General features: G+C 48.9%; 1 long non-coding RNA gene across 1 annotated transcript; it reads left to right on the plus strand.

The window, feature by feature from the left end:
- The first annotated feature begins 962 nt into the window (after positions 1-962).
- Positions 963-5,111, plus strand: LOC128122391 (uncharacterized). The gene is made up of 3 exons (XR_008222421.1): positions 963-1,254; positions 4,579-4,839; positions 5,000-5,111. It is a non-coding gene; the product is annotated as an uncharacterized LOC128122391 (long non-coding RNA).
- The last annotated feature ends 4,769 nt before the right edge of the window (positions 5,112-9,880 follow it).

Below are 9,880 nucleotides of genomic sequence, written 5' to 3' on the forward strand. Positions count from 1 at the left end.
GCCCCCTTCTCAATAGTACTGACTCTGGTCTGTAACCATGAAGTTATAGGCCAGCAGCACACTTGACCATATGTTGCAGTGGTAGAGCAAGGGGATAGGCTGGGGTGAGCTAGGCAGTCCCTGGTGTGGGATGATTCATGGATAAAGGCCATGTGGGGAGAAGGCCAAGGCTGAGGACAACCATCAGTTGTGGAAGTCAAGACCTTTAGTACACAGAGATCTATTTGTGGGATAATGGTAGGGGTATCAGCTGAGACCTTAGGGACTATTCAGAGAAGATGCAACGTGGGTGCAAAGAAAACACACAGATGGGGTGAAGTGATGGGCTCTGAACAAAAGCTGTGGATCACAACATGAAGCTAACCCTTGTTTGATGGGATTTTTGGGGAGGAGAGATGGGCATCACTTTAGGTTGTGGTGCCAGTGGGATATAGCATGTGGCAGGGACAAGACCTAATTTTCAGCCAGCAACAATCACTTTAAAGGTCGGGCAGTGCTGGTCCAGAGCTGGAATTAGTATATTGGCACTGCCCAGTAATTTCAGAAACCTAGTGAGTTGGCTACTCTGTCTTTGCCATGGCTATTACTCAACAACCGAGACAGAGCAATGATCACTCATAAGGCCCACAATGATGCTACTACATCCGGGCCTCTTCTTCTCCTTTTGCATATTCCAGCTTCAGGACCACCTAGAAATCCTTCTAGACCAGTGTCTCCACATACCACTATTGAACCTTTGCTGGATGAATGGGTGCATTCTCTCTCTCTCTCTCTCTCTCTCTCTCTCTCTCTCTCTCTCTCTCTCTCTCTCTCTTCTCACTCTCCTTAGGTTAGGTTGCCTGGGAAACAGACTGAAGTGAAAATCTACAAGCAGCAAATTTATGGAGGTTGCTTTTGGCACCAACTCGAGAGGGTGGGGCCCAGGAGAAGAGTGAGGATGTGGGATGAGGCAGACAGAGCGGTTGAACTGCACGAAGCTTCAGTGAGGGACTCAGCTTCTCCTGAATGGAGCAACGCTGTGACGACTCTCCAGTTGTCCTCTGAGGCAAAGGGATGAATGGCAAATGTCCTTTCTGGAGTAGGTGGGTGGTTTGGGGATGGAGGATGACTGACGAACTAAGCCAATCCCTGGGAACACACCTAGCTGAGAGTCTTCATCTGCCACCTCTCTCAGAAGTGGCTGAAGTAAGAACCTGAAGGAGGTGTCTAGATCCTGAAGGAGGCACCAGGATGACATTCAACTGCACCTCTGAGGTACCAACAGACTTGAGTGATGTCAGTGGAGGGCACACATCAGAATGCCTGATGGGAACATAGTTTATAACGTTGTCTATGGGGCTGGAGAGGTGACTCAGTGGTGAAGAACACACACGGAACCTTTGGTTCCTGGCACTGATGCCAAGTGGTTAACAACTGCCTGTAACTCCAGCTTCATGGGATCCAATGCCCTCTTCTGGCCTCCAGGAACCCCTATACTCATGTGTGCATTCATACACACACACACACACACACACACACACACACACACACACACACACACACCCATACACCTAAAAATAAAACAAATATTTTTTAAATGAGGGGTCATCACTGACCTACCCAAGCCAAAGGAGGTGACTGTCCCAAGGATAGAGCAGGCAAGTAGCTAGTAAGACTGGAGCCCACAGTGAGTGGGAGACTTGTGTCCTAGAGGATCATCAAAGAGCCACCCACTCCTTGCCTGCTTGCTTGCCTCTGGAACCAACAATGAACCTAGCCTGCACCTGGTCTAGAGATAGCACGCACATGCTGGGGAGAGGGGATCCGGGGTAATCTACGCAGAGCTGAACTGGCTTTTGGAAGCATCTACCTTTTATAGACTCAGCCTTTGCGCTCCTATGCAGCCATGACTTATCCATTGAGCAAATCTCTGAGTCTTAATTAACCCTTCATTAACCTTCCACTGGTACCTCTTGGCCAAGCAGAGAATGGAGGCCAGTGAGTTGGAAATGACAGCCTGTCCTCCCCCGGGCTCTGTCCGACCTGGCAGGCCACCTGAGCTGGTAATTACCTGGGCCAAGGCTGGGAACTCTTACAGGCTGATGAACAAATAATCTTTCACTAATAGCAGCCTTGGCCACGGAGCCAGCTCTCCTAGTCTCTTTCTTGATTATCTTCTGTGAAGCCAGGGGCAGGACGCAATAATATTGCTAAAATTTCTCTCTCTGTCTCCTTCTCTTTGCTTTTAATAAAAAGGAGGCCATGTGGGCTGTGGCTCAGGAGAAGCAGCAGGCAGAGTGTTCATGGTGTGTGTAGGGGGGTTAGTGTTCACCAGAGAAGCTTCTCTCCCCCTCCAGGAAAAACCAGATGCTCTGACCGAATCCTGCAGAGGACCTAAGGAAACAGTGGATATTTCTGGAATGTGCTCCTTAGTGGATGTCAAAGCAATTTGGAGGTCTGGCTATTGGCCTACATCACAAGGAGGAGGTGGAGAGGTGTCAGCTGTCTCTGGCCCCCAGGACTCTCACAGAACTGAGAGAGGAGCAACAGGGAAGAAGGAATTAACAACAATGGAATAAAGAAAGGCAGGGAAGAGAGGGTAGAAAGATGCAAGGAAGGAAGCTAGGATTAGGAACGAGAATGCAGGGGTGAGGGTCACAGAAAGGAAGTCTCAAGGGTGGCTAGGGGTCCTGTCACTATGTCTCAAAGTGGCTCATGTCTTCCCTCTGGGGTATCCCCCACCCAACCTGGAAACAGGGCAGATTAGCTGTTACCTGCAAAGAGTGTCACAGGAGGCAGGTATGCTCTTCAAGTTGTTCAGACAAGAGGCTGAGAGACTCACCCACAGATCACCTGCTAGGACCTCAGTCCTCTCAGTTACAAAATGGGTGTGAGAGCATCTGGCTCATTTCATGGCACAGATGCAGGCATTAGGGTGATCGTGTTTGTGATGGTCCTCAACAAGCTGCAGAGTGCTCTTCCAACCTCCCACTGAGCCTCCTCCCCGTCTTTATTCCTTTGTCTCCACTCTACCCTACCCACTCCCCAGGGCACTCACTCTACTAGTCAGCTTTCCCTCTTATTCCAATCCAGCTCATTCTTGCCTGAGATCATCGTTTCAAAAGCACAGGGAGGCCACAGCACCCTTTCCATGGCTCTTGAGCTCAGCCTCATATGCGTGCTTCCCTGACCTTGCTCCCCTTCTCCTGGCCTCATTTCTCATCTGTGAAACTGTCTCCTGGCAGAGGCCTGATGTCACACAGCTAGCTGTCAACAGATGTGACAGAGTGAGCCACTGGCTCTGTGGGAACTGGCCCTTCTGTGTTGGAATGTCACCTGAGGGCTCAAGGGTAAGAATCTAGGTATGAAAAGCCCACAGATCTTAAAGGAAATTACTAGATCATCTGGATAGCAGACATCCTTGGCTCCTCCCTGGCTCTGACCCACCACATTTACATCTGGTCTGTGAGTCATGAAAGACTGGATGTGGATTGAAGAAATAGAGGAGGGTGGATTTTGTGACTTAGCTAATCTTAATAAGGGTTAGGCTGGCCTGTTCCTCTTTCCCTTCCCAAGCAAGGTCAAGGTGCCCTGCTGGCCTAGTGCCACCATGAAACTGGAATATGACAATGACCTGGGATTCTCAGATCCGAGAGAGCAAAGAGACTGGGATCTAGCTGTTGCTAGAAAAAGTCAAAAGCCAAGGCCACCTGCGGAGGTTGGTGTCTGCAGCTTCAAGGACAGTAAGCGCAGGGACAGGTGTCCTGAGTAGATTGTAGAGGAAACAATGCCATGCTACCTAGGACAGGCTCATACAAGGAAAACTTGGAAGGTGTGAGCTATGTTGGGGATCCAAACAAGGCCAGAGGACTTCCCCAGCCATGGAAGCCTTGGCAGAAGGTTATGGGGTGAGAGTGGAGGATGTGGAGGCAGGAAGCAGGCTTCCAGGGGCTAAGATGACAGGGCAGTATGCCGCCCAAGGTCCCCAGCTGGTTATCATATTATTCTTTTTGTCTTTCCCAGAGGATGTTTTATCCCCAGATACCCCCCTGGGGGTGCTCTAGACTAGACCACTTCACCTATTCTCTTCATCCTGCCTTGGTCCTCTCTGCTCACAGTCCTACGTTCCGGAGCACCCCTTCCCCATATCTATACTCCACCCCAACACCCACTTCTTCAAGACCGACCTACTCCCACTGACTCAGTGACACCCACCTGCCCTAGCCAGTTTCTACTTTAAAAAAAAAGTACTTCTTTGTCTTTGAAGGGTGAGGGACACTGAGAATAAAGACTGATTCTTACAGCCTCTTGTTGCTAGGGATGGCAAATGAGGCATAAATAGCAACATTTGGAGCCAGCCTCCAATCTGCTCCCCTGAAAGACTCCTCATATATGTCCCTTTTCCTTTTGCATGATCGGAATCAGATGTGATGGCGGGAGGTCTAGTAGCCATTTTGGACTGTGAGGTGACCACGGGGTGGAAGCTGTGTGTAAGGGTGATGGGGCGGGAGGGGAGACGGGGTGGGTGATCTTGATTGTCAACTTGATGGGGGTACAAATCCTCTAGGAGACAGACCTTGGTTGTGTGGGCTTTTCCAGAAAGGTTTAATTGAGGAGGAAAGACCTACCACAGATGTGGGCGGCGCCATCCCTTGGGCTGGAGGCCTGGATGGAGTAAACACGGGAAAGCATGCCGAGCACCAGCGTCCATCTTTCTGCTTCCTGACTGTGGACACGAAGTGGCCAGCTGCCCCCTGCTCCTGTCACCACTCTCATCTCGATGGACTTAATCACCAAACGCAAAATAAACCCATCTTCCTTAAAGTGTCCGTGTGGCTTGAGTGAGAACGGCCCCCCTAGGTTCGTAGATTTGAATGTTCCGTCTCTAGAGGAGTGGTGCTGTTAGGAGGCGTGGCCTTGTTGGAGAAAGTGTGTCACTGGGGGGTGGACTGTTTTCAAACCCCCCCCTCTCTCTCCCTCTCTCTCTCTCTCTCTCTCTTCCTGCTGCCTGACAATCCAGATGTAGAACTCCAGGCTCCTTCTCCAGCACCGTGTCTGCCTGCATGCCGCCATGCCTCACACCATGATGATAATGGACTAAATCTCTGAACTGTAAGTCGCCCCAATTAAATGTTTTCCTCTGTAAGATTTGTCGTGGTCATGGTGTGTCTTCATAGCAATAGAAACCTTAATTAAGACAGTGGCTTTGTGGGGGGGAAAAAGGAACTAATACAGAATATCTTGAGATTGTGACACTGTGGGATACCTTAGGGGTATCCCTAGTACCACCACTTTAAATGAGATGGAAATGTATATGCGTCTTGTTTGGCTCTCCGTCCCTTCGAGTTGCTAAGGAACACACTGCCTGCTCACTCCCAAGCTGCTGCAGGTGGTGCCGGCCGAGTGCCTGTGTGAGCATCTTTGCTTTATTAACAGCTTTCTATTATCATCAGCTCTTCAGAACCAGGCGAAACCCAAGCTCAGTTAGAGAGTGCCTTCCCAAGTCCTTTTACTCCCAAGTTATTTAATCCTGCAAAGAACACATCATTGTCCCCACTTGACAGTGGTGGCTCTGTAGGTTCCCCCCAGGGACTGAAGAGAGCTTGCTACTCTTGAACTTCAAGTCCACCTGCCTCTACCTCCCAAGTTTTGAATTACTGGTGTGCACCACCACATCCGTAGGCTTGAAGGTTCTAGATGGTTCTGTAAGAAGAGAAAAGGGAAGCGCATTTGGTTGCTTTTGTGTTGCTGTGATAAAACACTGCTGTGACCTGGACAGCTTTGGACTTGACCTGAAAAGGGCAGTGGGGATGAATAAATGACAGACACAAGTGACACTGAGTAGGTCATATGCTCAGAGGAATACAGACCAGCGACAGCCCTGAAACTCAGCATGCAGGAGGAGGCTGGCTAGCTCATCTCAATACAGGGGTCTCTGTAGGCGAGCAGGCATAGGCTGCAGGCATCCAGGATGAGGAAGCTGTGGTCGGTACAGTACTTTATAGTACTTTCTGCACATACTGGCTTTAGTCAACTGCTCATCAATACCCATACTCAGACCGCAAGGCTTTGCCATTCCCTTGAGCCTGATCCAGGGAAAGTCTTGCCATCCCTATGTGTCTGACACATTGCTGTCCTTGACATAACTATGCTCATGTCAGCGGTACACATTCACTCAGGACTTCATCTGCTTCCCACAAAACACCATGACTCAAAGCAATTTACAGAAGGCAGCACTTATTTGGCCTTACCATTTCAGAGGATCAGAGTCCATCATGGCAGGAAGGTGTGGTAGTTTGAATGTAATTGGCCCCCATAAACTCATAGGGAGTGGCACTATTAGGAGGTGTGGCCTTGTTGGAAGAAGTGTGGTCTTGTTGGAGGAGGCTGGGTAACATATGCCTTTAATCCAGACCTTGAGGCTGGAGGGCACACCTTTAATCTGGGCCACACCTTCTGTTGGAAGTTGGTCACTGTGGTCTTTTTCTCAAGCTTAACTCAGTGTGACAGTCACTTGATTTCCTGTTGCCTCTGAGTCAAGATGTAGCACTCTCAGCTCCAGCACCACATCTGCCTGCACACCTCCATGCTCTCTTTCGTGATCATAATGGACTGAACCTCTGAAACTGTAAGTGAGCCACCCTCAATCAAATGTTTTCTTTCTAAGAGTTGCTGTGGTCATGGCGTCTCTTCACAGCAATCGTAAACCCTAACTAAGACGGAAGGCATGGCAGCAGGAAGGCATGGTGGAATAAAAATCTGATAGTTCCCATCTTCAACTGCAAGCAGGATGCAGAAAGAGCAAACCAAAGTAAGATGAGGCTATATATACTCAAAGCCCGTCCCCCAGTGATGCATTTCCTCTAACAAGGCTCTGCCTCCTAAGGCTTCACAACCTCCCCAAAATACCACCACCAACTAAGAACCAAGTGTCCAAATACAGGCGCCTGTGGGGGATAATTCTCATTTAAACTACCAAAGGAAGAATCAGGGGAGGGGAGGGAGGGGACAGGGAGGCAAGCTGTGTATGTAATAGTGACCAGCAGTATCCTGTCTACTGTGTGGGCTTTATCACTCCCAGGTCTTTCTGAGTCACTGGTCAAACATTCAAGCTCAACTGCATTAAAAATTCATTGACATTTTTTTCTTGTTAAAAAAAAAGAATAAACAAATAAGCACACAGCAGCAGCTGAGAGGAAATGGAAGTGTAAAGCCTCCCACCCCAACAGTCTGAAATCACTGCAGCCCCCACCCCACACCTTTCCAGTTCCCAAACTCTGCACTTTCCAAGGAAAGCCACCCAGTGTGCCACCTTCAACAGCCCTGATGAGTTGTCCACCCCCTGACACAGCATCCCTCAATTACTAGGGAACAGGCCTCAAAGTCATACAGACTTCAAGCTGTGCGTCCTCAGAATATCAGATACTTCCATCTCTCTGAGCCTCTGTTTCCTTGTCTGGACAATGAGAACACCAATGCTGACCTTGTAACACAAGGGGCCCCACTCTGTAATGTGTGGACTCTGAAAGGTGTGTGCCTGGAGCTATTTCATTGACTGGCAGGGCCTCCTTCCCTCTCCCATATCCCCTCCTCTCCTTCCCCTTCTCCCCCTCCTCTCCTCTCTTTTCCTCCTCTCTCCCCTCTCCCTCCTCACTCTTTCTTTGATTCTGCCCCTTAATCTCTCCTTAGATACTTAGTAAACCCCAGCCCCAGAAACAGGCCAGCCAGAAGGACATGTCCATGCTGTAACCCCAGTCCTTGGAGGCTGAGGCAGGAAGATGAGGCATTCCAGACCAGCCTGGGTTACACAGAAAGACCCTGCTTCGAACAACAGCAGCAGAAAGAAATCAGCTCGACCACTCCTCTGGCTCTGCTGGCTCTTTCTGTTAATGAACTTGGATTTGGCACCAATCCTCTTGCTCTGGCCTGGGGTCCCTGTCTGTCCCCCACCCCCAATCTCTCAGCAGCTTTTGACTCTGGCACACTGTCAATCCAACCAATAGGTGCAAGTTCACCTTCTTTTTGGTACATGTTGAGAAAGTTAGGGCAGCTTGGAAAACAGGCCCCAGGTCTTCCTCAGTCTCCTGGCTCTGGGCCAGGCACACAGAAGGCCCATCACTGAGCCCCAGCTCCAGGCTGACAGGGAGAGGGGATGATAAGGAGGTGGACAGGCTATAGCTGCTGAATCATCACCGCTGGGAACCTGTGCAACTTCAGAAATGCAACAGGCACTGACTATCCACTCAGGTGGAAGCTGCCTGCTGTAAGAAACAACACGGATCTGTAGTGGAGAGGCGCTGCTGGGAAGTTTGGCTTCACCTCCAGCTATGAGCTAATGCCAGCAGGGAACTTCACCTCTGTTAGCCATAATTTCCTCTTCTGTAATGCAGGGCATGTCCATATGAAATACCAGTCCCTATATAATAGGAAGCGATAATTGCAAAGTACAGACAAGAACATAGCAAACTGCAGTCCTCATATCCTTCTGGTGAGAGGCCAGGGAGGCTGCCACTATGGAAAACTGAAAACTTTTTACATGGCATTAAAAATGACCAAAATAATCCATTCCTGGGTCTATAAGTATGAGAAGGGAACATCTATACTCACTATAAAGCTCACATGTCAATGAACACAGTACAATTATTTAAAATTGACAATCTAAACATTCACTCTCTTGTGAATATATAAAGTATTGCATATTCAAAAAATATTACTTGGCCATAAAAAGTACTGAAGTACTAAAAAAATAGAGATGGGGTCAAAGTCCTGATATTACAAGGGTAAACTTAGAAAATATTAGATTTAGGGAAAGATCCAAACACAAAAACACATAATTTAGAAATCCATTTGTATTCAGTGTCCAGAATAAGAAAAGGCGTGAAGAGAGGGAGTATATTAGATTAGTGGTTGTCTGAAGTTGGGAAGGTGATTGAAGTGTGTGTGTGTGTGTGTGTGTGTGTGTGTGTGTGTGTGTGTGTGTGTGTTATGCATGTGTGTGCATATGTGTATGAGTGTGCTCACTTGTGTGGGCTTGAATATGGAGATTTCCTTCCATATTCCTGATGTATGCCCTCCATTGCCATTCAGTAGAGCTTTGGATCCAGTTACAGAGCTGAGGTTCCAGGATGCTCCCATTTCAATGACCAACAGGGCCATGAGGGCATGACCCATTCATTGTCTGTCCAGCCATGGGCATGGTCATAGCAGCTGCAGAATCTAGGTCCCTTCTCTGTAGCAGAGAATCTAGCCAGGAGGATGGAGAGAACACACCCAAACAACTCAATCTAACACTGTGTCCCCGGGTATGATTTTTTTTTTTTTGCCTCCCAGGGGACATTTAGCAATGACTGGAGACATTTTTAGTAGTCGTACCTGGGCTGGGCACTTAGGAGGTAGAGGCGAGGGATGCCCTTCAATCCTCTATATGGCCAAGCAGCCTCCCCCACACAGCACGGCTCAGCTCAAAATGATTGTGTGAGACTGAGAAAGTCCCTTCTCAAGGACTGTGCTGAAGAGCTCTTGGAGATGTCCCAGCAGTGTGGTAGCCAAAGCAAGGAAGAAGGACCCCAGCCGAGTGGAGTGCTGTTGGATTAGGACCCTCAGTGGATGAGGGTGAGTCAGGATGACATACAGAAGTCCCAAATAGCAAGGTGTGACAGTTCGGGGCAGAGCTTGAGAAGCTGCTACCAGACATGAATGGGGTGGCTGTAATGCCTGGCACTGGTTCCTTTCACACAGTGGACACACCCACTGCCATCTTAGTTGTGAGTCATTAGTCTGTTGTCACCCAGATGAGCTGAGCAGTTGACTCTGGTCCCACTTGAATCATTCTGACTTCAAACTGCTGGTCTCTGAAAGCAGCGGGTCTCATCTTGAGGTGGGGACAGAATTAAGCGTCCAT

The sequence above is a fragment of the Peromyscus californicus genome, unplaced genomic scaffold, assembly GCF_007827085.1.
Source record: "Peromyscus californicus insignis strain IS unplaced genomic scaffold, ASM782708v3 Scaffold_3__1_contigs__length_106647218, whole genome shotgun sequence".
NCBI classification, from domain to species: domain Eukaryota; kingdom Metazoa; phylum Chordata; class Mammalia; order Rodentia; family Cricetidae; genus Peromyscus; species Peromyscus californicus.